Source organism: Heptranchias perlo, chromosome 16, assembly GCF_035084215.1.
Source record: "Heptranchias perlo isolate sHepPer1 chromosome 16, sHepPer1.hap1, whole genome shotgun sequence".
In the NCBI taxonomy this organism is placed as follows: domain Eukaryota; kingdom Metazoa; phylum Chordata; class Chondrichthyes; order Hexanchiformes; family Hexanchidae; genus Heptranchias; species Heptranchias perlo.
In genome coordinates, this window is record NC_090340.1 from 27,367,677 (window position 1) to 27,388,140 (window position 20,464).

At 41.6% G+C, this 20,464-nt stretch overlaps 1 protein-coding gene and 1 long non-coding RNA gene across 4 annotated transcripts in view; one reads left to right on the plus strand and one right to left on the minus strand.

Moving 5' to 3' along the window:
• Positions 1 to 18,716, plus strand: part of LOC137333628 (uncharacterized) — a 43,274-nt gene extending 24,558 nt beyond the window's left edge. For both annotated transcript variants that reach the window (XR_010965947.1, XR_010965946.1), the window contains 2 exons: positions 17,082 to 17,170; positions 18,336 to 18,716. This is a non-coding gene — a long non-coding RNA (uncharacterized lncRNA). The remainder of the gene's footprint in view (positions 1 to 17,081; positions 17,171 to 18,335) is intronic.
• Positions 1 to 20,464, minus strand: part of slc12a4 (solute carrier family 12 member 4) — a 147,011-nt gene that overhangs the window by 90,028 nt on the left and 36,519 nt on the right. The gene's annotated exons all lie outside the window — the stretch shown is intronic.

The following is a 20,464-nucleotide window of genomic DNA, read 5'->3' on the forward strand; positions in this document are numbered from 1 at the left end:
AGGATTCAAGCTGGGATGGGTTCAGAGATTGTATCTCTCCCTTTGATATACAGGGGTGGTGCCAGAGGACTGGAGAACTGCAAATGTTGCACCCTTGTTCAAAAAAGGGTGTAAGGATAAATCCGGCAATGACAGGCCAGTCAGTTTAATCTTGGTGTTGGAGAAGCTTTTAGAAACGATAATCCGGAACAACATTAATAGTCACTTGGACAAGTATGGATTAATAAAAGAAAGCCAGCACTGATTTGTTAGACGCAAATCGTGTTTAACTAACTTGATTGAGCTTTTTGATGAGGTAACAGAGAGGGTTGATGAGGGCAATGCGACTGATGTCGTGTATATGGACTTTTAAAAGGTGTTTGATAAAGTGCCACATAATAGGCTTGTCAGCAAAATTGAAGCCCATGGAATAAAAGGGGCAGTGGCAGCATGGATACGAAATTGGCTAAGTGACAGGAAACAGAGGAGTAGCGGTGAACGGTTGATTTTTGGACTGGAGGAAGGTATTCAGCGGCGTTCCCCAGTGGTCAATAATAGGACCACTGCTTCTTTTGATATATATTAATGACTTGGACTTGGGTGTACAGAGCACAATTTTAAAATTTGCAGATGACACAAAACTTGGAAGTGTAGTAAACAGTGAGAAGGATAGTCATAGACTTCAAGAGGACAGAGTCAGGCTGGTGGAATGGGCGGACACATAGATGAAATTTAACGCAGAGAAATGCGAAGTGATACATTTTGGTAGGAAGAACGAGGAGAGGCAATATAAACTAAATGGTACAATTCTAAAGGGGGTGTAGGAACATAGAACCCTGGGGATATATGTGCACAAATCTTTGAAGGTGGCAGGGCAGGTTGAGAAAGCGGTTAAAAAAGCATACGGGATCCTGGGTTTTATAAATAACGGCATTGGGTATAATAGCAAGGAAGATATGTTGAACCTTTATAAAACACTGAATCGGCCACAACCGGAGTATTGTGTCCAATTCTGGGCACCGCACTTTAGGAAGGATGTGAAGGTCTTAGAGAGGATGCAGAAAACATTTACTAGAATGGTTCCAGGGATGAGGGACTTCAGTTAAGTGGATAAACTGGAGAAGCTGGGGATGTTCTCCTTAGAGCAGAGAAGGTTAAGAGGAAATTTGATAGAAGTGTTCAAAATCATGAAGGGTTTAGACTAAGTAAATAAAGAGAAACTGTTCCCATTGGTGGAGGGGTCAAGAACCAGAGGGCACAGATTTAAGGTGATTGGCAAAAGAACCAAAGGCGACATGAGGAAAAACTTTTTTAAAAAATGCAGCGAGTGGTTATGATCTGGAATGCGCTGCCTGAAAGGGTAGTAGAAGCAGATTCAATCGTGGCTTTCAAAAAGGAATTGGATAAATACTTGAAGGGAAAAAATTTGCAGGGCTACAGGGAAAGAGCAGGGGAATGGGACAAACTGGATTGCTCTCACAAAGAGCCGGCACAGGCTCGATGGGCCGAATGGACTCTTTCTGTGTTGTTCCCATTCAATGATTCTATGATATTTTGGGAGGAGTCTGAAGTGTTATTTTACAAGATTGCTTTCTTTACTCACAAATATGATTTGTTGAAAAGCTTGAGAGGAGTCAAGTTAAAATTAGGACCATCATAAATCTGAACTTCAAAACTTCAGCAATTCTAAACATTCTTCAAAGTTTCAGCTATCAGAAAAATCACAACATTATAATCCAGCTCCAACATTCTAGTCACCGAGAAATGGAATCATAGTCGTCAGGGTCTGATATCACAAGAATGGAATCTGACACCTACCAGTGTTCAAACAAATAAAAGTTAAAATCTGAAAAAGATAAACAAGTGGCATCTTTGTACTTTACCATGGCTTTAAAGCTTCTTTACAGCCAGAAATGAATAACTGACCATCTTTATCTTCCTCCATAAACCCTTTCACCGCTTTACCTCCCTCTCTTAATTTAATACCCTCCTTAAAACCCAACTCTTTGACCAAGCTTTGACCTATTTCTTCTATCCATTTTTCCCCTTGTGTCTCAGTGAAGAACCTTAGGATATTTTTCTATGTTAGACTTCAAATGGAAGTTGTTGTATTGGAAATTAACCAATTTGCTCCTCTGCTGGCAACATCACTGCATTTATCCCTTCAGCTCCAACACTTGGTTTCTCTTTTCCCACATTTCCTGCCTTCTTCTAATCCTTTCAGCATTTTGGTGGTAGTGATCATAATTCAGTTAGATTTAGCATAGTTATGGAAAAGGACAAAGACAGAACAGGAGTAAAAGTTCTCAATTGGGGAAAGGCCAATTTTACTAAGCCAGAGGCCTGCTAATGTTGTACTGTTGTTTAAAAAGGTAGAAAGGGGTAGACCGAGTAATTACAGGCCAGTCAGCCTAACCTCAGTGGTGGGCAAATTATTAGAATCAATTCTGAGGGACAGTATTAATTGTCGTTGAGAAAGGCATGGATTAATCAAGGACAGTCAACATGGATTTGTTGTTAAGAGACGGTTGTATCTGACTAACTTGACTGAAATTTTTTGAGGCGGTAACAAGGAGGGTCGATGAGGGTCGCGTGTTTGATGTAGTCTACTTGGATTTTAGCAAAGCTTTTGACAAGGTCCCACAAGGCAGACTGGTCAGGAAAGTAAAAGCCCATGGGATTCAAGGGAAAGTGGAAAGTTGGATCCAAAATTGGCTCAGTGGCAGAAAGCAGAGGGTAATGGTCAACGGATATTTGTGACTGGAAAGCTGTTTCCAGTGGGGTTCCGCAGGGCTCAGTACTAGGTCCCTTGCGTTTTGTGGTATATATTAATGATTTAGATTTAAATGTAGGGGGCACGATTAAGAAGTTTGCAGATGATACAAAAGTTGGCCACGTAGTTGATAGTGAGGAGCAAAGCTATGGATTGCAGGAAGACATCAATGGACCGGTCAGGTGGGCAGAAAAGTGGCAAATGGAATTCAATCTGGAGAAGTGTGAGGTAATGCATTTGGGGAAGGCAAACAAGGCAAGGGAATACACAACAAATGGGAGGATACAGAGAGGTGTAGAGGAACAGAGGGACCTTGGAGTGCATGTCCACAGATCCCTGAAGGCAGCAGGACACATAGATAAGACGGTTAAGATGGCATACTTTCCTTTATTAGCTGAGGCATAGAATATAAGAGCAGGGAGGTTATGCTAGAACTGTATAAAACACTAGTTAGGCCACAGCTAGAGTACTGCGTACAGTTCTAGTCTCCACATTACAGGGAAGATGTGATTGCACTAGAGAGGGTATAGAGGAGATTTGAGGATGTTGCCAAGACTGGAGAATTTTAGCTATGAAGAAAGATTGGATTTTTGGAGCAGAGGAGGCTGAGGAGTGATTTAATCTAAGTGTATAAAATTATGAGGGGCCTAGATAGAGTGGATAGGAAAGATCTGTTTCCCTTTGCAGAGAGGTCAATAACCAGGAGGCATAGATTTAAAGTAATTGGTAGAAGGATTAGAGGGGAGCTGAGGAAAAATGTTTTCACCCAGAGGGTACTAGGGATCTGGAACTCACTGCCTGAAAGGGTGGGAGAGGTAGAAACCCTCATCGCCTTTAAAAAGTACTTGGATATGCACTTGAAGTGCCATAACCTACAAGGCTACAGACCAAGAGCTGGAAAGTGGGATTAGGCTGGATAGCTCTTTTTCAGCCGGCACAGACATGATGGGCCGAATGGCCTCCTTCTGTGCCATAAATTTCTATGGTTCTATGATTTCTGACATTTTATAGAAGCATTCTCTTCCTAGGTGACTAGTACAATGCCATTCTCTACCTCATGGCTACTGCAGAGCCATTGACAAGATCATTACAGATCAGGGAGGCCATTCTGCCCATCTTAATTCAACCATCCAGAGGCATCCTATAGTCCACCACTGCAGCATCCAATTATTTCTAATCATTCCTGGATTTTCACCTCCAGCACGCTATCAGGAAGTTCATTCCATGTGTTGATCATTCTGTGTGAAGAATTTCCTGATACCAGCCCTAAATTTGCCCATTTCTAGTTTGAACCTGTATCTCCTATGTGCTAAATCTACATTGCTTCCTTTCCAGGCTGAAGAGCCCAGATTTCTCCAGTTGTTCCTCAACTCAGTGGGAAACATCGCAGGAGATCTGATATTGTTGATAAAAATTGGATGCATTACAATTACTGGACCCCACTTTTAAATTTAACATATTTCACCTATTTCGCAAACCAAACTAGTTGAAAAAAAGTGAGTTAAAATAATTAGCTCACATATAACTATATTAAAAATCTTGTATCTGTGCACACTTCCAGATTACAAAACCTTACTTCCTGTTGGCCTGTTTTGGCACACTTCTGCAACTTTTTTCCCTTATAAATTCCGATGACCATATTTATCTTGGATACTGCCCATGTAAACTTATCATACTGTAATTACACTCCCACCAGTGGCAGAACTGTAGCACCTCAGTTTTGAGTCTCAGCTTCTCAGCCTGTACTGCAGAGAAACTCCTAAATTTCTACCAAGTCTAGTTCTCCGCTTCCTAAATTGCTATAAACTTTACAATTTAACTATAAATAATATCAGAATCAAGGCATTATATAAAAATAAGAACAGATTCTATGATTTTAAAATGGAGACTGAATAACATCCACATGCCCTGGTCCATTTATCCCCTGCCCTCTAACTCCATTTCATCTGAAGATCATGCTTGTGTGCAACACCATGGGCAATCGACTAGTCTTTCTAAAACATACCTACAATTTAGATATTTAAATTAGAATTGAGAGCACCAGACAAACTGCAGTATTGTCTGTGCACACGTGGTTGAATAATGGGATTTACGTGGTCCATTTGTGTTTGTATTTAAATAAGCAATCGCATTTTCACATCCTTTTGCATTGTATTTTGTTTTCCAGCCAGAATTTGTCAGTGAAACAATTTTTATAAAAATAAGGTATCAGAGGGAGTTTGGGTGGCAGGCACTACTGTGGATTTGATGAATACACACAAAAGCTGTACTCAGTAGTGGAATAAGGGTCTATTCCTAGAGCTGGCATCTAGTTATCTTTTTCAAAAGGCACTGCACAAGAAGAGGCTCATACTGCCAGCAACAGTGAGGTTTTCTGATATACTGCCATAATCTAGATCTTGGCTGCTTATTAATCTTGGAGGATTGTACAGCATTAATAAAACTTGTACTCTTGGTGGAATGAATATCAATAACAACAAGGAATTTACAGTCATTCATGGCGGCAATTTTATATTCAAATTGACACACATCAAAATCACATCACACTAACCAAAACAAAATCAAAAGACTGACATCTTGATAATGAAAATGTTGACTACACAGTAATTGTGATAATCACCAAAGTGTGTGCTCAATAATTGGCTCCTATACATATACTCATCCAAAAGCCTTGGTATTTGTTCAACGTACAAAAGCAAATTAATGCCACATAGAAAAAGCACAAAAACAAAAATTACTTGCACAAAAGGAATTTATAACTTCCTGCCATATGCCTAGTTTGCTTAAAAAATAGAAAGCCTATTACATTTATTTTAATTTTTACAATATAATTTGGATGAGGCCAACATGTTTTTCATCATAATAAAGCGTCAAAATTATAATAGAGTACTGCATCAGTATAATGCTACGCAGTCTCAAGAAACTGCCAGTGCTTTCACATCTTGTGATTCCCCCTTTCTGGCTCACCTTAGCAGCCGCCACGGGCCCACACCGCATGAATCCCGCTCCCGAACTCCAGGGCCACCCTCCCATCCCACACAGGCTACTCAAGTCCCCATTCACACACACTTCATCATACCTTCCTGGTAACAGATAAAATTAACTACATAGTTAAACAACCATTTAATAGTAATCTTGATTACCGATTTACAGTTTCTGCACATATATGCGCGTGATCATAATGATATTTTCAGGCTCAAATTCTAGCCCTCCAATACTCCAATGAAATTACTATTTCACTTATTAAATAACCATAAGTCACTGGTCTCGAGAACATGTTACACATCATGTAGCATAAAACATTGCATCCTCTTATTCACCACGAGCAATGCCACAGGAGAATCGTTAGTTATACAAAAATGGTTTTGAGACGAGTCTGTCCCACTTCAGCTTCACACTATTACATAAAGTTTTAAGATTCTAGTGAAGAGAAAGAAAGCCAAATCTTTCAGTATACAGAGAAACCTCCCCAGTAACAGATTACATCTAATTAACTAGAGGATCAAATAGTCTCGAAGTGAACCAAAAAGGCACAGCAATTTCACCACCTTGCAGCCTAAAAGGGCACACCAAGTTATAAACAGCAATACTTCAGTAACAGAATAATATATGGTGTGTTGTATGGTATAACAGGGCGTCCTTATACAATTTACTGTAAGCCGGAGATCTGCTCCACATTTTTTTTTAAAAATGGATGCATTTGTAGAATCATAGAAAATTTACAGCACAGGAGGCCATTCGGCCCATCATGTCCGTGCCGGCCGAAAATGAGCCACCCAGCTTAATCTCACTTTCCAGCACCTGGTCCGTAGCCTTGTAGATCACGGCACTTCAGGTGCACATCCAGATACTTTTTTAATGAGACGAGGGTTTCTGCCTCTACCACCCTTTCAGGCAGTGAGTTCCAGGCCCTACCACCCTCTGGGTGAAAACATTTTTCCTCAGCTCCTCTATAATCCTTCTACCAATCACTTTAAATCTATGCCCCCTGGTCATTGACCTCTCTACCAAGGGAAATAGGTCCTTCCTATCCACTCTATCTAGGCCCTTCATAATTTTATATACCTCAATTAAATCACCCCTCAGCCTCCCCTGTTCCAAAGAGAATAACCCCAGCCTATGCAATCTTTCCTCATAGCTAAAATTCTCCAGTCCTGGCAACATCCTCTGTAAAGCTCCTCTGTATCCTCTCTCGTGCAATTATATCCTTCCTGTAATGTGGTGCCCAGAACTGCACCAACTTAGCTGTGGCCTAACCAGTGTTTTATACAGTTCCAGCATATCCTCCCTGCTCTTATATTGTATGCCTTGGTAAATAAAGGAGAGTATTCCATATGCCTTCTTAACCACCTTATCTACCTGTCCTGCTACCTTCCGGGATCTGTGGACATGCACTCCATGGTCCTTCACTTCCTCTACACCTCTCAGTATCCTCCCATTTATTGTGTACTCCCTTGCCTTGTTTGCCCTTCCCAAATGCATTACCTCACACTCCTCCGGATTAAATTCCATTTGCCACTTTTCTGCCCACCTGACCAATCCATTGATATCTTCCTGCAGTCTACAGGATCCCTAAATCCCTGCAGATAGGCTTGGTGGGTCTGGGGGAAGCACTCCTGCTCCTCCAGGCCCACAAGCTGTGCTATAAAAAGGCACTTACTTGCAGTTTCAGGCCTTCTCGCCTCCTTTCAAGTGGCTTGAAGTAGAAGACCTGGGAATCCTGCCCCCCACGAGTTAAAAATAAAAAAGCTGTAAAAAAAAATGGAGTCCTGCAGCCTCCATGAAGGATTTTTATTTAAACCTTCCCACCCGCCCCCAACCCACCCAATCGTGGAGTTAAAATTTAGGCCCATATGTGAGAAACTCATTGATTTCTCCATCCCCAAATTGAGGTTGTCCATTTAACTGCCTCATCTCCACCAACTCCTTCTGCTGCCTGATCACACTCAGCTCAACGCCCACCCTAGCTCTAGCCTCAAGATTATATTGCATCTCCCCTGTCTCCACCTGACCCTCACCAGACTCATCTCTTCAATGCAACCCACCTCTTGCTCCTTTGATTCCCCCTCCTGAGTCAGTTTCTGGCCACTTTACCTCTCCGATGCATGCCAACATCATGACCTGCTCCCGCTCATTGCTCCCCTCATTTACAAGTCTGCTGAAATCATTTCACTCGTTATAAAGACAGTTTTCAACCTCCAAATATCCCCACTCTCCATCCTCCCTTTTCCTTTCTAAGCTTCTGGAATTGTTGTTGCCACTCAACTTAATTCCCACTGTTCAAATCCATTCCATCTGGCTTCGATCCAACTCACAAGCTCTGAGATGTCCTGGTCAAAGTCCTTGACATTCTATCTGACTGTGACTATTGAGTTATCTCTCCTTGACATTTTTGTACATTTTGACATTGTCAACCATGCTATTCCCTATTGCATTGTCCAGTTCTGTGGCAATGCTTGCTCATGGTTTAGTCCCAACTGTGCCAGTACATTCCCTTTTTGCATAATCACTTCTAATGTTCCCCAAAGTTTCAACTTTAGTCCCTCCTAGAATTCATCTATGTGATGCCCCTCAGCAACATTATCTGTAGGCAGGGAGTCAGCTTTCATATTTACACCAATGACGCCCAGCTCTACCTCTTCACTATGACCTTTGATTCCCTGTCTGTTGCCATGTTATTGGACTATCTATCAGACATCAATTTGTGCATGAGCCAAAAATGTATATTTATTTATTTTAAAGTTCAATATCAACAAAGCTGAAGTCATCCTGTTTGGTGCCCTGCCAGAAACTCCATACCTTAGCTGTTGGCTCCCCAATCGAACCTCCCACCCTGAATGCCCACACCAGCTCAACCTGCCTATGCATAACTCTCGTGTCCTGCTCAACCCACAGCTGAGCTTCAAACCCCACATCCAATCCATCACCAAGACTGCCTATTTCCATGTCCAAAATGTCACTTGCCTCTGCCTCCTACCTCACCCACACTGCTTGTTGGAACTTGCATCCACACCTCCAAACTCTACTTTTTCAATGCCCACCTAGCTGGCATCCTAATGTCCACCCCACATAAACTTCAACTCATCCAAAACACCACTGCCCACATCCTACCCTGCTTACCAATCATTTGTGGAGATGCCGGTGATGGACTGGGGTGGACAAATGTAAGGAATCTTACAACACCAGGTTATAGTCCAACAATTTTATTTTAAAATCACAAGCTTTCGGAGATTATCCCCTTCGTCAGGTGAATGACGAAGGGGATAATCTCCGAAAGCTTGTGATTTTAAAATAAAATTGTTGGACTATAACCTGGTGTTGTAAGATTCCTTACATTTACCAATCATTTGATCAGCACTTGCATCTGGCCTCCAATGTATTATTAAAATCTATGTCCTCACCTTCAAATCCCTTCACAGCCTTGCCCCTCCCTACATTTGCAAACTCAAGCTTCCCTGCCCACACCATCGGCTTTTCCAACACTGTTCTACTGTATGCTACCCATCTCCCCCTCTCCCAACTGCAGCAGAACATTCAGCCATCTTGCCCCAACACTCAAACTCCTTCCCTGAACCTTTATTTTGCTACATTTCTTTCCACCTTCAAAATCCTATTTAAAAATCAAATCTTGGACAGTTCCTTTGACCAGCTGCCCTAGTCTCCCTCCTATCCCTGCTTGGATCTGACCTCCAACTGTGAAGCACCTTGGGATATTTTGCTAACTTAAACGTGTGATATAAATGTATGCTGCTGTTGTTGTTCAGCGCAGGCTGTGTATTATCTATCCAATAAGATCACTCAGAAAAGTTGCTTCAGATTTATATTTAGTGGAACAGCAGCTCTTGAGAGTGATGCAAGGAAGTATTAGTCTATAATATCCCTAGTCTATAAAGAATAAGGCGGCCACATACTGCTTGGAAAATAAGAGTCTAAATGGGGTAGAGGAGCAAAGGGATCTAAAGGTACAGAAACACAAATCACTAAAAGTAACGACACAGATTAATAAGGCCATAAAAATGCAAACCAAGCAATGGGGTTAATTTCAAGAGGGATAGAATTGAATAACAGAGCAATTACGTTAAACTTGTATTGAACCTTGGTTAGATCACACTTGGAGTATTGTGCACAGTTCTGGTCTCCAGATTATAAAAAGGATATAGAGGCACTGGAGAAGGTGCAAAAAAGATTCACAAGGATGATATCAGAACTGAGAGGATATACTTACCAGGAAAGGCTGAACCAGGAAGGGCTCTTTCTTCTAGAAAAGAGAAAGCTGAAGGGTGGCCAGATAGAGGTCTTTGATTATGAAAGAGTTTGATAGTGTAGATATAGAGATGTTTCCACTTTGTGAGGGGAGACCAAAACCACGGGCCATAAATAGAAGATAGTCACCAATAAATCCAATAGGGAATTCAGGAGAAACTTCTTTACCCAAAGAGTGGAAAGAATGTGGAACTTACTACCATAAGGAATGGTTGAGGCAAATAGCATAGATGCATTTCAGAGGAAGCTAGATAAGCACAAGGGAGAAAGGAATAGAAGGATAGGCTGATAGGGTTGGGAGAGGTGGGAGGAGGCTCTTGTAGAGCATAGACGCCGGCATAGACCAGTTAGGCCAAATGGCTGTTATTGTGCTGTAGAGTCTATGCAATTCTATAGGGTTATTAATTTACCTACTTTTTTAATGGTTAACGGTTATTTATAGCTCTGTAATCCTTTGGCCACTGGTAGTGCAAAAGAATAAGTAGCAAATTCGCTATATTTTCTGCTGACAACTGTACTATGTGAATGCTTGCATCAGTAATGTAATGCTTATTTGCACAGCACATAATCCTGAAAATTTCAGCTAGATGGTTCTGCAATGGTCTTGCAAATACTTCTGAGAAATGTAAATGGAATTCCCTTCTTTAAATGCTTAGTTCTGCAATCACCTAGTTACACGCTTTTTGTTGATTCAAAAGCTTTAACAATCCTTATTTAATTATTTGCAATTTAGTTTCACAGTTACTGATCAGAGGCAGACATTTAAAATTAGTAGTACTCCTTGCTTCTATACTATTCCCTCTCCAGAAAAAGTTTGATTCACACTGCGATTTTCTACAGTTGCCAATCATTCACAGGAAATAGATGAGACAAGATGAAACTGATTTCAACACCAATTACAGTGCTTTTTCAATTAATTTAGCATGCCAAATCCTGCAGGCTGCTCCAACTCGAACTATGACAAATTTAACTGATAATTTTACTGTTACCTCAAAATGCATGCTTAACAACAGCATTAATTCTCTTAATAGGTTGAATACATACATACTTTATTGATTATTCAGTCTTTCATCTATTTTATTAACGTCTATGCTCAAAGACATTTTTCTCTACCTCATCTACTTCTTCACAATAGATAATTGGGGGTGAGGTGAAAAGGGTGATCATTCTTCTGGTGCTCATTTGGTTTCTGCCATCAAGCATTATGTCACTGATGCGAACACTGACAAAGTAACTGTACAGTTGTCAGCAGAGAAGAGAGTCAATTTGCAACCGATTCTTCTGCACTACCAGTGACTAGCAGATTACAGATTTCAGGGCACATTATAAAAGGCAGCTAAATTAATAACCATGTATTTTTATAGACTAGGGATATTATAGACTAATAGTTCTTTGCATTACTCTGAAGTGCTGCTGTTACACTAAAGATAAGCCTGAAGCAACTATTTTGAGTGATCTTATTGGATAGAAAATATATAGCCTGTGCTGAACAGCAGCAACAGCTTGCATTTATACAGTGCCCTTAATGCAAGAAAACGTCCCAAGTCCAGTAAGACAAGAATTGACCAAGTCAAAGAAGACGACATTTGGATGGGTGACTAAAAGAGGTAGGTTTTAAGGAGGTTTTAAAAGGAGGAAAGAGAGGTGAAGGGGTTTAGGGAGGGAATTCCAAGCTTAGGGCTTATACAGCTGAAGGCCAGCCTTCAATGTGGGCTGAAGGGAGTAGGGGATGCACAAGGGCCCAGAGTTGGAGGAACACAGTTATTGGAGCGTTGTAGGGCTGCAGGAGTTTACAGAGATAGGGAGGGCAAGGCCATGGAAGGATTTGAAGAGGAAGATGAGAATTTTAAAATCAAGGCTTTGGTGGACTGACAGCCAATGTAGGTCAGCGAGCACGGGAGTGATGGGTGAGAGGGACTTGGAAATATGGGCAGCAGAGTTTTGGATGAGCACAAGTCTATGGAGAGTGGAAAATGGGAGGGCAGCCACGAGAGCATTGGAATAGTCAAGTCTGGAGGTAACAAAGACATGGGCTTCAGCAGCAGATAAGATGATGCAGGGGAGGGGGAGATGGGCGATGTTACGGAGTGGAAGTAGGCGTTCTTTGTGATGGAGAGGACATAAGGCCAGAAGCTAAGCTCAGATTCAAATAGGACGCCGAGGTTACGAACAGTCTGGTCCAACCCGATATAGTGACCAGGGAGAGGGATGGAACCAGTGGCAACAGAACAGAGTTTGTGGCAGGGGCTGAAGCCAATCTTCCCAATGCTTAAGTGAAGGAAATTGCAGCTCATCCAGGACTGTACGTCGGATAAGCAGTCTGACAACACAGAGGCAGTGGAGGGATAGAGAGGGGTGTCGGTGAGGTAGAGCTGGGTGTCATCAGCATACATATGGAACCGGACGCAATGTTTTAGGATGATATTGCCGAGAGGCAGCACGTAGATGAGAAATAGAAGGGGACCAAGGATAGATCCTTGGGTGACTCGGGAGGCAATGGTGCAGTAGCAGGAAGGGAAGCCATTGCAGGAGATTCTCTGGCTACGATTGGATAGGTGAGAGTGGAACCAGGTAAGGGCAGTCCGCTCAGCTGAACAACGCAGAAGAGGCATTGGAGGAGGATAGTGTGATCAACCGTGTCAAAGGCTGCAGAGAGGTCGAGAATGACGATGAGGGATAGTGCACCATGTTCACAGTCACAGGATGTAATTTGTGACTTTGATTAGGATCGTTTCAGCGCTGGGGCAGGGGTGGAAACTTGGTTCGAGAGATTCAAACATGGAGTTGGAGGAAAGGATTTGGAAAGGAAAAGGGAGGATAGAGATGGGACAGGGAGACAGTATCGGAGGAGAGGGAACAGTTTACAATATCAGCTAGCATGGGGGCGAGGAAGGGAATTCGGGTAATCAGCAGTTCGGTGGTAATAGAGTGGAGGGAGCAGGAAGTGGGTCTCATGGACAAGAAGAACTCAAAGTGGGTATGAGGAGAGAGAGATAGGAAAGAAATTAGAGAAAGATGCAAGTTCATGGATAGGGCAGGTGGAACCTTCGGGGAAGCTTGGCTTGGTGGGGAAGGGAGGGAAGCGGTAGAGGCAGTTGAATGGATGGTCTCAATCTTAGTGACAAAGAAGTCCATGAGTGCCTTGCACTTCTTTTTAATTCATTCATGGGATGTGGGCGTTGCTGGCAAGGCCAGCATTTATTGCCCATGCCCAATTGCCCTTGTGAAGGTGGTGGTGAGCCGCCTTCTTGAACCGCTGCAGTCCGTGTGGTGAAGGTTCTCCCACAGTGCTGCTAGGTAGAGAGTTCCAGGATTTTGACCCAGCGACGATGAAGGAACGGCGATATATTTCCAAGTAGGGATGGTGTGTGACTTGGAGAGCAACGTTCAGGTGGTGTTGTTCCCATGTGCCTGCTGCCCTTGTCCTTCTAGGTGGTAGAGTTCGTGGGTTTGGGAGGTGCTGTCAAAGAAGCCTTGGCGAGTTGCTGCACTGCATCCTGTGGATGGTACACACTGCAGCCACGGTGCACCGGTGGTGAAGGGAGTGAATGTTTAGGGTGGTGGATGGGGTGCCAATCAAGCAGGCTGCTTTGTCCTGGATGGTGTCGAGCTTCAAGTGTTGTTGGAGCTGCACTCATCCAGGCAAGTGGAGAGTATTCCATCACACTCCTGACTTGTGCCTTATAGATGGTGGAAAGGCTCTGGGAAGTCAGGTGGTGAGTCACTCGCCGCAGAATATCCAGCCTCTGACCTGAGGACCTTGATGGAGGTGAGGGTGGAGGGCAGGGGAGAGAGGTTTAAGGAGACGGTGAGTAGTGAAGACAAGAAGCCAGGGTTATCTTTGCATTTCAGGATAATCCTGGAGTAGTGAGCAGTTTTGGCAGAGGAGGGCTTGATGGGGTCCAGCCAGATCTGGCGATGAATGTCTAAACCAGTTATGCGGCATAAACGCTAAAGTCTGCGCCCTTTGGACTTAAGGGAGCAAAGGTGGGGGCCATGATGAAAACTTGCAAAGAGTTTCTGAATCCAGGTCATTTAAATAAATTGGGCCCCAAGGTACCCCACTCAGTACTTCTCTCCAATTTAACATAACTTCTGTAACGAGTGCTTGTTGTTTCCTGCCATTTAGCTAGTTTCTTATCCAGTCTCAAGGTTTATCCTAAATTCCCAGAGCTTTGAGTTTAATTCTTAAGCTCAATAGCAATCTATAGTCCAAGTTGCTAAAGGAAGTTCAGTCTGTTCAAAATCTCACCAAGAAACTTATGTTCTTCCCTTTATTCATTTGTACAGGACTAACAAATTGGGTATTATGGGAGAGTTGTTTACTGTAGCTGTGGGAAACATTGGCGTCAGTGGTTCTGCCGTTTTCCAGTTACAGCCTGCATGATCACACCCCATTTTGGAACATGCTCACAGACATTTTTTTACAAAAAAAATACAGCCCAGCATTGAAAAAAATGGACTTTGTCTGCCCAGGTTTCAAATTTCACAGATAAAGGGCAGCCAGCCTTAGAACCAGACACCAAAGAAGAAAAATAAAATTAAAATATAAAGGACTGTTTATGGTTTTGAAAAAGAATTACAAATGCCTGTCAAAAAACTTACAAACATTAACAGCTCATGGCTTCTACCGTATCAGTTTTTAAAAGGAAGTCAGCATCTGAAGATAGAACATCATTTGCAAAGTTTGTAATTGGACTAAATCATACTTTTAAGTTTGTATAACTGGATAAGCTGGATTTTTAAATTAAAAGGAATCTAAATTGGTACTAAATAAATGGGCAGACAGCACAGAATAAATCCAGCTACTTCTGGTAGCATGATGACAGTAGTGATGGGGGAGGGGGAAGAGGAGATGGATACAAATTTAGAGTTCAGAGTTTTAAAAAATGTATAAAAATAAAAAGGGAAATATTTCCTCATAGGAAATTGAACTCTATTAATAAAAGTCACCCAAAAGTAATTATAGCACAGGTTAGCCTCGCAGAAAAAGATTTTGCCACAAGTATCTCCATTCTGGGGTTAGAGTGGTGCCTCCAATTCCAAACCTGCGGTTAGGTCAATTCATTCACAAAGTCAAACTTCCAAAGTCAGAATATGTCAAACTCATTTGCAAAGTGGTTTCCACCAAATGAGGGGAGAAGTTTGGTTGCCAGCAGACAAAGATTTATGCGAATCATTCAAAGCATGTATAGTCCACAGTCCTCTGAATTTACACATGACTTGGCACTAAGCAAAGTACTGTAGAATGAACTGTACGCATTTTAATTAGGTTAGATACTGGTTGGCTACATATCAAGTTGGTTTCGTATTCAGAGCCAAAAGTGAAGCAACACAGAAAAATTCAAAAGCACTGAAAGGGAGGAAAACTCTTTCTGCTGCACAAGTGAGCCATTTGTTCCTTAAAGAAAGTATTTAAACATAGTTCTTTAAAATTAAAAGATGCAGTTAGCACTCACTTGACCATAATAAAACTGAAAGGCTAAAGAAATATAAATACCAGAGTTACAAAAAGGGAAATTAGAAAGGCTAAGACGAAATATTAGAAAAACTGGGGCGGGTAGAATTCCTGACAGGAAGCACGGGTTTGCCGGAGGTCTGTACGACTTTCACATAAGGACATCTTATATTTTCTTCGCAGTTTTCCGCCCAACAGGCTGGCCATCAGTCGTTCAGGAGAAGAGCCAGGAAGTGGATGCGAGCAGATAAGTCTTAGAATTGGGGGGGGTGGGGGGGGGGGGCCGCGCGGGGTTGCTGCAGATAGGCTTGTTGGTCCTGGCGGAAGCATTCCTGCTCCACCAGAGCCACAAGCCCCAATGCGACAAAGGTACTTACCTGCTGTTTCAGGCTCTCTCTCCTCCTCTCAGGTGGCATGAAGCAGAAAGCCCAAGAATCCCAGCCTCCAGGAGATAAAAATAATAAAGCTGTAAAAAAATGGAAGCCCGCAGCCTCCTTGAAAGTTTTCACTGACTGCCTTGTGAGAGCAGGTTTGTCACACGCCCCTCGTCCCGCCTCCGTTAAAACCGGAAGCGGATGGGTTGGAGGCGAGTTTTTTTTTAAAAAAAACAATTTTTACCTTCCCACCTGCCCCCAAACCACTGGTTCATGGGGTTAAAATTTAGGCCATGGAGGGAAATAAAAGGCTTTCTTACAGGCATATTAGTAGGAAGGCATGGTCAAGATGAAGATCGAGATGAAGGAGGCAAGTTCTTAAATCGAGAGTAATGGAATTGCAGAGTACTCAACACTAATTAAATACATTGCTTCAATTTTCATGGAGTAGGTGGATATTTGTATTGTAAAACCACCAAATGTGAATGTAGACTAGCTACTGGAGGCTGTTATTCAAAAGAAATGGCACTGAAGAGGTTATTTAAACTTAAGGTAAACAAATCACCATAATCTGATTGTTTACATCCCAGGATCGTGAGGGAAGCTGGGGAAGAATATAGTCGTGGGGTGGACTATAATTTACAAAAATTCTTTATAAAAAGATAAATTGTGACAGAGGACAAAAAGGTGGCAAATGTGAAATCCCTCTTCAAATAAGGAGACAGAGATTCATTAAGAAATTATAGACCAGTAAGGTTTACTTCAGTTGTTGGTAAACTACTTAGGTCCTATAACATGTAATGAAATTACTAAGCATTTGGAGAAGCATGAGCTAACCAGCACAGACTTCCAAAAGGCAGGTTGGGTCTGACCAATTTTATAGGATTTTTTGAAGAAATAACAGAGGATACCAATTACCATGCATGATATTTACATGGGTTTTCACAAAAGCATTTGATCAGGTACTAGCAATGAACTGCATCTGTTATCTAGCAAGAAAATGTGAAGTAATAAGAGTGTAGAGTAAGAGTCAGAAATTATGCTTTAGGCACTACAGGTAAAGGGAAAACTAAGAGATGTAAAGTAATTAAATCAGGAGAGGGAAATAAGAAATGTGTGAGAAAAACAAACATTTGTGCAGAAGGACAGGTGTGTGGCCCAAATAAGCGTTTTTTATACAAACGCATTAATGGTAAGATTTACAGAATACAATCTTCATTTATTTTTCCCCCAGTATTTTTAGTACAGCTCTGGAATCTATAACAGCTTCATTCTGGACCCAAACAACGAAGCAAATTTGTTATCCAACAGTACAACACTAAGGCAAGTCACAACTTGATAACTTTGCTGCTATTTTGGGGATTAAAAACATATCTAAAGGCAATGAACTGAAGACTTCAAAAGTAAAAACTTAAGAGTAGGTAAAGAAGAAAGAACATGCTTCTATATTTCTTGTAGAATTAAGTTATTTGATGATTTTAAGGCAAAAAGACAAAAACTGAAATTTTGAAGTGTCAGGACTCAAATAAAAATTGCTGAAATCTCATTTACAAAAAGTTGTGGGAAAATAACAAACTGTATTTACAAAGGAAATGCAGTAAAATGTGGTGTACATGGATCTTCAAAAGGCATTTGATAAGATGCGGCATTGGAGACTCGTTGGTATCTGGCAATACTGAGATGGGGTCTCAGGGTCTTTCAGTACTTTGAGATGGGCTTCCAAGATCCTTAAGCAGTAGGAGGGGACATCCAGGGTTCTAGGAACTCTGGAGAGGAAGTTTCAAGGAACAATGCGACAGGTCCTGGGATCTGGGATTGCTGGAAGAGGGATCCTGGGTGCTAGAGCACTAAGAAGTGAGTTCTCAATGTCTGGGAGCATTGGGGACAGTTATGGGATTAGTGACGATGAAGGCTATTGATTTGTGAGTACAGAGAGGAATTGCAGGACCTGATTGGGGGCGGGGAGGGGTGTGGGTGGGAAAGAGAGAATATAGTCTAAAGAGGGAGATCCTGAGATCCAGCAGGACTCAAGTCAGAGCTTTGGAGCATTGAGGGATCTGACAGTATTAGGTGGACCAGGATTTAACAGCCTTCTGGGCAAGGGTGGTGGCAGGGGAGGAAAATGGGACTGGCCATTGGCCTCATTCAAACCATCAGCTCCTTTCCCCCCCCCCCCCCCCCCCCATCTCTATGAGGTTGCCTTCAAGCATTTAAACTTAGATTTTCTACTTGTTAAAATTAATAGAAAATCATGGACTGGAGACATGCAACTTCCTGATATGCACTCATGGACTGTGCTAGGAGTGCACTATTAGTGAATTTGCCAATTTATACAGTCTTTAATAAACATAAATTTCCACAAACAAACAACATATACCCCATAAAAAAACAAGTTCATTGCATTTCCAAGTTTACCTATTAAAAACCCATGAACTGATGTTGATATTCCTATTGATATCTTTCATGATAAAACTGTTTATATTCACAGGTGCTGCCTGTTTTTCTCTGAGGGGTTCAGAACAAAAAGCATATAAATTCCTCACTTCCCTGAAATACAAGCTTCAAGAATTCAATCTCCAGTTTCTTTCAAACTCTTTTGGTAAAAGCAAAATAACTCAAATCCCCACAGGAAGAGAGGATACACTCTTCAACTCCTATGATTTAGATTGCAAACTTGGAAATTCTGAAAACTGCACACACTCAGAATGCACAGATGTGATTGAAAGCTCTCTCAACTGTTGTAGGATGAAACTATTCAGTCAAAGCCTAGGCTTTTGCGACAGGCTGAAGTCTTCAAGTAAAGACTTCAATGAAGACATTAAAAGACACAAAAGACAATGTAATGAATAAATTCAATGTTATTGTGAAATATGCAATTTTTTTAATTCTTTATTTTATTTAAACACTGAGAAAAAAAAATGGTAGCTGAAAATATATTACAGAAAGAATCTTTAATGATTTATGAAAACCTGATGGTCAGATTGCGCAATCTCAGAATAATATACTCGAACTATAAAATAGCAGCCATTGTGTATAACACCTTTAATGTTGAAGATACCTATGACAGCACCACCTACAAGAGTAACAGGTACTTACAATGGAGTTTTCAATAAAATGCCACTCTACATACCAAATTTAATCTTTAATAGAAAAAGTTCAGGCTATGAAGGTCACTTCAAGTACAAGTTAAAACGGTCTACATGCTCAGGTACAAAATATTCAAAAAGTCAACACTGTTTTTACGTTGTGTATTTTAACTTAAAATATTACTGCAATGTTTCAATGTTAGGATGAAAAGTTGGCATACATATTAATCCTTTCACCACACTGGGTTACAAATACAGATTCTTTGAATGAGTATTATATTTGTTCCCTCCTTGTCCTGCAGATTACTTTTACATAGGTTAAATTACACCATTAAAACTTCAACTAGCTAATGAGTTTTTGTCTTCTTGCATAATTATTGATCCCACTTCTCTTGGATGGTGGTCCATTGGCTTTTATGGGTCAATGTAATTTGAAATTTAACGACAGCATTGTGAATGAACTAAAATTGTTAATTTACCTCAGCATGTTACGTGGTACTGGTTGGAAAACGGGAAAGACGGGAATAAAATTAGGAATTCATATTACCACAATATATTGAATGTGAGTGGAATTCTGACAGGCAACTGTGACTTTATTAATAAACTACAAATGCCATTCTAAATCAACAGCTGCACACAACTCTTATACACATATAAAGTCTGTCCTTTTTATAATACTATGGCCCAGAAATTGCACGGAGCGGCAAACGAACCTCGCCCGCTCGTTAGTTATGAACTCACCCATAAACTATTTGGGGGTTGCTGGGCGCCAACTTGCTTCAATGATGAGCTGCAACAAATGCAGCGTTCTTTCCGAGGCTTCTGTGAGCTATGAGAAGAGGAAAGGAGTGCTCTCGCCACTCAACCATAAGGCCATAAGAGATAAGAGACAGGAGCAGGAGTAGGCCATTCGGCCTCTCGAACCTGCTCCGCCATTTAATGAGATCATGGCTGATCTGATTTTTACCTCAATTTCACTTTCTCGCCTTTTCCCCATATCCTTTGACTCCCTTGCTGATCAAAAATTTGTCTAACTCAGCTTTGAATGTATTCAATGACTCAGCCTCCCCGGCTTTTTGGGCTAAAGAATTCCAAAGATTCACGACCCTCTGGGAGAAGAAATTCCTCCTCATTTCCGTCTTAAACGGGCGACCCCTTATTCTGAGACTATGCCCCCTAGTTTTAGATTCCCCCATGAGGGCTAACATCCTCTCAGCATCTACCCTATCGAGTCCCCCCAGAATCTTGTATGTTTCAATAAGATCTCCTCTCATTCTTCTAAACTCCAATGAGTATAGACCCAACTTGTTCAATCTTTCCTCATAAGACAACCCTTCCATACCTGGAATCAACCTAGTGAACCTTCTCTGAACTGCCTCCAATGTCCTTCCTTAAATAAGGGCATCAGAACTGGACGCAGTACTCCAGGTGTGGTCTCACCAGCACCCTGTACAGTTGTAGCATGACTCCCCTGCTTTTATACTCCATCCCTCTAGAAATAAAGGCCAATATTCCATTTGCCTTCCGGATT